Genomic DNA, 7,141 nt, shown 5'->3' with positions numbered 1-7,141 from the left:
AATGACTCTGAAAAGCTGTTCTTTTGTAAAAAGCAATTTAGAACTACTAACCAACAGATTCAGGTAACTGTTTTCTATCTGATATTCCCCATCAACCTAAGAAAGTTTTTGTCTCAGAAAGAAGAGTCTTGGTTTCTGACACCTGCCTCCAGACAAAGGTGACCATAGGTGGCTCTTTGACTATACCTACGAGTCCTCTTATCTGCGTAAGTAGACAACCTTTTTAAATGTATTTGTCTACTTTAACCCTCTTCTAACCTGTCACCACTTCCCTCCATAAGCCCCAAATTTCTTCCTATGCAGTATATAAGCTGCAACAACCTAGCCAAACTTGTAGTCTAATACTTTTTTGCATGACTCCCAAATGTATGATTTCTCTTTTGTTAATCTGTGTATTGCCAGCTTAGTTAGTAGACTTACATTATTAAACCTGAACTTCCCACAAAGGTTATGCATGTGTCAAACAGAAGGGGAATCCTTCTACGAAGTCCAGTGTTGAGTGTACAACCTCCCAAAAGAGGGGTCCAGTGCTGAACATCGAATATGTCCTGTGGAGACAATGTCCACTTACTGGCAGAGTGACTTATCTAAAAACTTCCACCTGGATTTTTACTTACGGGAATTAACATCTACTCCAAATATGAGATTGATTTCCCAGCTTGCAGTCCCACTGTCAACACCACTATCCAAAAACTAGTAGGACCTGTAATTTATAGCATCATGTCCTACTAATCACCTTTAAAAAAGAAATCATTTTTATGACAATATAGGTGCAGTGATGGGCATGTGACCACTTGATCCACTAAGCCTACCTTATATCACACTGCTCAAAAATAATCATTCCGAAGGCATGATAGAACTGCTCACTGAAGTCTCGGATAAGGTCTATCTCAGGTACCATAACCAATGAGTTTGAGAAACTCTCTGGAATTTGGCATTAAAGGAAGGATTGATATACAAGATACTATGTCCCTAAAAGCTAGACTTCACTGGACAGAAAAACCAAGAGGTGCAAATAAGATAGATAATTTCATCACCACTTCCAGTTTTTTTACTTTTCAGATCAGTTCTTCCTATCTCGAAAATTTTAGTCTTTGCTAAGTTAAATCCAACTAAACCTGAAACTACAACTATTTTGGGCTCCTCAGGAAAGCAGGACATCAAACAAGGAAAGAATTTATATTGGCAGCTGGAAATTGACCCTGTAAATACAAGGAAGTAGGGTTGCCTCTATACAATTGAAGGCATACAGTTAGTATGTAGGGGATTCTCTGAGACATCATGTAGTGTTTCCTTGCTGAATAATAACTGTAAATGGAGAATTTCAGAAACCACAGTTCAGCAAAGGTAAAACAATTGAGGTCTCATTATTCCATACAGTTTCTGAGTTATCCAACCAAACCAGCACTGAAGTGAGGGGAATCTAGAATGAGAGGTGGAGAAAAGAGATGAATATTAATTATGGCTCTGAATTAGTTGTAAAAGTAGCAGCTGAATTGTGGTCCACAATCTCTCTTGTTTAAGTCTTAGAGATCGGGGAGGATGGTGAACACAATTTTAAAGTTGCTGCAATTGATTAAACATAATGGAAGGTACAAGAAGATTGAAGTGCTTCAATGGATGTACTATACTGAAGAGCTCTTACATGCTCAATCACTTCTTTGCTGCAGCCATTTATTCCAGCAGTTAATGCATCAACTAGCTTCATGGTCATATAGAATAGACCCTCACCTCAGTTGCACTGCCATTTCTCTGTCTCTGCATCTATATGAATTTACTTGCAATATCTTCTAAATCTTCTCATTTATTGGTGTATAAAATTTCAAAATCCTTTCTAATGATTTTCTGAATTTCTGTGGTTCCTAGAGAGTAGGAACCAATATTAAGTAAGGAAATTGAAGAAGCTATCAAAAACTTTTAAACAAAGAAAAGCTGAAGACTAGACGGATTTGAGTTCTACTAGACCTTAAAAGAAGAACTAACACATATTCTACTCAAATTATTCCATGAAACAGAAAAAGAGAGAACACTGACAAATTCATTCTGTGAAGCCAATGTCACCCTGGTGCCAAAACCAGACAAAGACACATCAAGGAAAGAAAACCTCAGGCCAATATCCCTAATAAACATAAATGAATACATTCTCAATTTTAAAAATTGGCAAACCTCATGCAACAGTATATTAAAAGGATAGTGCACCATGATCAAGTGGGTTTCATTACAGGGATGCAAACTTGGTTCAACATATGCAAATCAATAAATGTAATTCATCACAAAAGTATAGTTAAGGACAAGAATCACATGATTATCTCAATAGATGCAGAAAAAACATCTGACAAAATATAGCATCCATTTATATTTAAAACACTAGAGAATGCAGGGATAGAAGGAACTTACCTCTACTTTGTAAAGGTTATATCTGACAAACCCAAGACCAAAGTCATACTGAATGTAAAAAAAAGTGAAAGCATTTTCTTTAAGAACAGGAACAGGATAAAAATGTCTACTCTTCCCACTCCATTTGTACATAATTCTCAAAACATTAACCAGAGTAATCAGACAAAGAAAGAAAATCAAATGAATACAAATAGGAAAAGAGGAGGTCAAATTATCCCTATTTCCTGATGACATGTTCCTTATATTTATAAGACCCAAAATCTCTACCAGAAGACTTCCACAGCTGATATATAAATTTAGTAAAGTAGCAGGATAAAAGATCAAGATACATAAATCAAATGCTTTCCTATACACAATGATGAATCTGCTGAAAAAGAAATTAGGAAAACAATCCCATTCACTATAACCTAAAAAAAATAAATTAAATTAAATACCTGGAAATTAATCTAACAAATGATGTGAAGGACCTTTATAATGAAAACTACAGAACACTGAAGAAGAACTTAGAAGATGGAAGGACTGCCCGTGTTCTTGGATAGACAGAACTGTTACTGTCAAAATGGCCTTACTATGAAAAGCATCATACAGATTCAATGCAACCATCAAAATACCAATTAGAATTAGAAAAAGCAGTACTAAAATGCACTTGGAAAAAAAGGAGAGCCAGAATAGCTAAAGTAATTCGGGACAAAAGAGCAATGCTGGAGACATCACTAATCAAGACCTGAAATTATATTATAGAGCTATAGTAACAAAAACAACAAAGTAGTGGCTAAAACAGATTTGAAGACAGATGGAATAGAAGACATGGAGATAAACCTACATAAATACAGTTATCTGTATTTGTAGACAAAGTGCCAAAAATATACATTGGAGGAAAGATCATCTTTTAACAAATGGTGCTGAAAAATTGGATATCCATATGTAGAAGAATGAAGCTGGATCCCTGTCTTTCACCCTGCATAAAAGTCAACTCAATGTAGACTAAAGACCTGGGAATTAGACCAGAAATTCTGTAACTATCAGAAGAAAATGAAGGACTAACACTCCAACATTTTGGCACTTGAACCAACTTCCTTAACAAGACTTCTAAAGTGCAAGAAATAAAACTGCAAATCAATAGGCAGGATACCATCACACTGACAAGCTTCTTCACATCAAAGGAAAGAATTCAGAGCATAAAAAGAAAGCCTACATAATGGGAGAAAATCTTTGCCAAATGCTCCTCAGATAGGGCTTTAATATCCAGAATTTATAAGGAACTCAAAAACCTTACCACCAAAGGAGTAAATAACCCAATTAATAAATGAGCAAAGGAACTAAATAGACACATGTCAAAAGAAGAAATACAAATGGTCAATAAATATATAAAAAATGTTCAATATCTCTAGCAATTATGGAAATGCATATCAAAACTACATCAAGATTTTATCTCACTCCAGTCAGACTGGCAATTATCAAGAATATAAATAATAAGTGTTGTTGAGGATGTAGAGAAAAAGGTACACTCACACATTTTTGGTGGGACTGTAAACTAGTATAATCACTCTGGAAGGTAGTATGGAGAATCCTCGAAATACTAGGAATGGAATCATAGTATGACCCAGTTATCCACATCCAAAAGATCTAAAATCAGTGTACTTATAGGAATGCAGCCGCATCAACACTTACAGCAACACAATTAACAATAGCCAGACTATGGAACCAACCTAGATGTTGTTAAACAGACATATGGATAAAGAAAAATGTGGTATTCATCCATATTAGACTATTCCTCAACCATGAAGCAAAACGAAATATGTCATTTTCTGGGAAATGGGTGGAACTGGAGAATATAATGCTTTGTGAAATAAGCCAGACTCAGAAAACCAAAGGTTGAATATTTTCTGTGCTATGTAGAATCTACTCTAAAATTAGGGGAAAGAGAGAGAGGGGGTTAAAAAAAAGAAAGAAAATAAATGGGGGTAGATTTCATCAAAATAAAGATTAAGGGAGTAGAAGAAGAGGATTGAGGGTAGGAAAACAGTGGAATGAATCTCATCTACTTTCCAAAGTACACAGATGAATATACTACAACAATGTCATCATTATGTATATCCACAAGACACTAATTTTACAGAAAAAAAAAGTAAATAGATCAGTAGAGTAGAAGAAAGGGAATGGGAGGAGCATGAGATAAGGGTAAGTACTGGGGACATAATTGGAGCAAACTATATTCTATACATTTGTAATTATGTCAAAATGATTTCTTTTGTTGTGTATAACTATTATGACCTGATAAAAAAAGAAGAAGAAGAAGAAAAAGAAGTGTCACTTGACACTCAAACACAAAAATCCTGAAAGTACAAAGAAGGTAACACTTTATTGGAAAACCATTGAACAATAGGAGATTAGAACTGGCAGCTGAATAAATGCTTTCCTCTTTTGACTCTGTGATACACATTTCTGAAATTCAGCCCACTTGGTCTTTCAGAGGGATATGGCAGAATCCAGCTGACAGGTAACAGAGAGATATGAGCAGCAGGAACCTGAAGTTGAAGGGATAATTCTATAAAGTGGGCCTACTGTGCAAACCCCCGCATGCTTTCTTTTTAAAACCAATTCACCTGTAGCCCTGCCTGGCCTAAATCAATAGGACATGCTATATTCCTCAGCAAACAACCTATTATCTGAAGGAGAAATGCAAAGCCAAAAGGCTCCTCCATACTGATAAGAATGCAGTTATCCTAGAAGGAGAGACTTTTGTGACCTTTACACAGACCAGATTCCAGAACTCAGGAAGATATGAAACTGTAAAGAAAATCTCCTAACCATAAAATCTATATGAACAAGTTTCAAGTAGAACGAATCACCATGGGCCCAAGTGACACAGAGTTGCCTGGATCTTTGGCATGTCTCCCCCCTCTACAGGCTAAGACCATGTGCAGTAGGGACTTGGAATTCTGATGCAATTCTAATGGGAGCCAAATGTCAAGAAGTGCCCCTGCACGGCTTTCTTGGGTCTTCCCTGAACCCACAATAAAACAAATCAGGAGGGGAGCATCATCCCTTTTCCTCTCAAAGAGGATCTATTCTCTTGAGAGTGTTACCTTTTTCTCTTTCCCTAACCCTTCTAATAAACTCATGTGAGCTACTCTGAGTGATATGTCTGAAATATTTCCCACACGATCACAAAACTGGTAACTGAGGACCTCCATAGCTGCCTCAGCTCTGTGGCAGGACCTGACTCTGTGGCAGGACCTGGCTCTGTGACAGCCACAGTGACCTATACTGCGGATCTACTAAAGAATGTACCCTTCCAGATTCCTTCATTGGTAAATTCTACCAAATACTTAAAGAAGCAGTATTAATTCTTCACAAATCCTTCCAAAAAAATAGAAGAGGAGAAATTAATCTATGAGGCCAGTTAGTAGTTTCATAGCAAAGACAGAGAAAAAAATATCACTAGAAGAGAAAACTTCAGTCAATATCCCTTATGAATATAGACACCAAATACTCCAAACACCCAGTATCTAACCAAAACTAGCAACATATAAAAAAAGATAGCAAACATAAACAAATAGGATTTATTCCAGGAATGTGACTTATAACAGAATGTGGGTTAATATCTAAAATTCGATCAGCATAATTTAGTATATTAATAGAACAAAGGGGCAAAAATCACATGATCATCCTAATGGATACCGAAAACGCATTTGACGAAATATAAAACCTTTCACGGTTCAAAGATTCAACAAAGTCAGTATAGAGGAGAGAATTTTCTCAACATGAGAAAGTATATCTGTGAAAAATCTACAGTTAACCTCAAACTTAGAGATAGAAAATGGAAGCTTATCTCATAAAATTGGGCATAAGAGAAAGAAGACTATGTCCTTGTTTCTACTCCAATTTGTATTGCAGGTACTTAGTGGGGCAATTAGCCAAGAAAATAAAATGACTTAAATAAATAAACATTTTCCCCAATGTTGCAAAGTACATGATTATTATTTAAAAATGAAATGGTATTTCTATACACTACAGTGAACAATCTAAAAATGAAATTTAAAAAATAATATTTGCAACAGCATTAAACAGAATAAAATGTTTACAAATAAATAATTTTAATAAGACAAATGTAAAACATACTTTTGAAAATGCTAAAAGTTATTCAAAGAAATTAAAGGAAATATAAATAAATGGAAAGAAACTCATGTTCATGGGTCAGAGGACTAAGATGGCAATATCACCAAAGTGATCTAGAGAAATGACACAATTCCTATCAAAATCCCAGTTGCATTTCTTGCAGGAAAAAAATTGCAAAAGAACTTGACAGGTTTATACTAAAATTCAAAAGTCTCAAAATAGCCAAAACGGCCTCAAAAAATTTGAAATACTCTCAATGAAGTCCTCTTGAAGTTGGAGGATTAACTCTCTAAATTTCAAAACTTATGAGCAAGTAATAGTAATCAAGATTATGGCCCTGCACAAAGGCAAATCAATCTCTCTCTCTCCCTCCTTCCCTCCCTCTCTCCCTCCTTCCCTCCCTCAAAACTGAGATTCCAGAAATACAACCCCATACTTATGGTCAATTATTTCTTGAAAAGGGTGCTGGCACAAGTCAATAAGGGAAAGAATCATATGTCACTAAGTAGTTCTGAGACAATAGGAGATACATCTGCAAACAAACAAACTTAAATTATTTTCTCACACACCATGCACAAAAATGAACTCAAAATGAAACAAAAAAGTACCTCAATAAATATAA

This window comes from Callospermophilus lateralis, chromosome 1, assembly GCF_048772815.1.
Source record: "Callospermophilus lateralis isolate mCalLat2 chromosome 1, mCalLat2.hap1, whole genome shotgun sequence".
In the NCBI taxonomy this organism is placed as follows: Eukaryota; Metazoa; Chordata; class Mammalia; order Rodentia; family Sciuridae; genus Callospermophilus; species Callospermophilus lateralis.
This window is presented reverse-complemented; position numbering follows the sequence as displayed.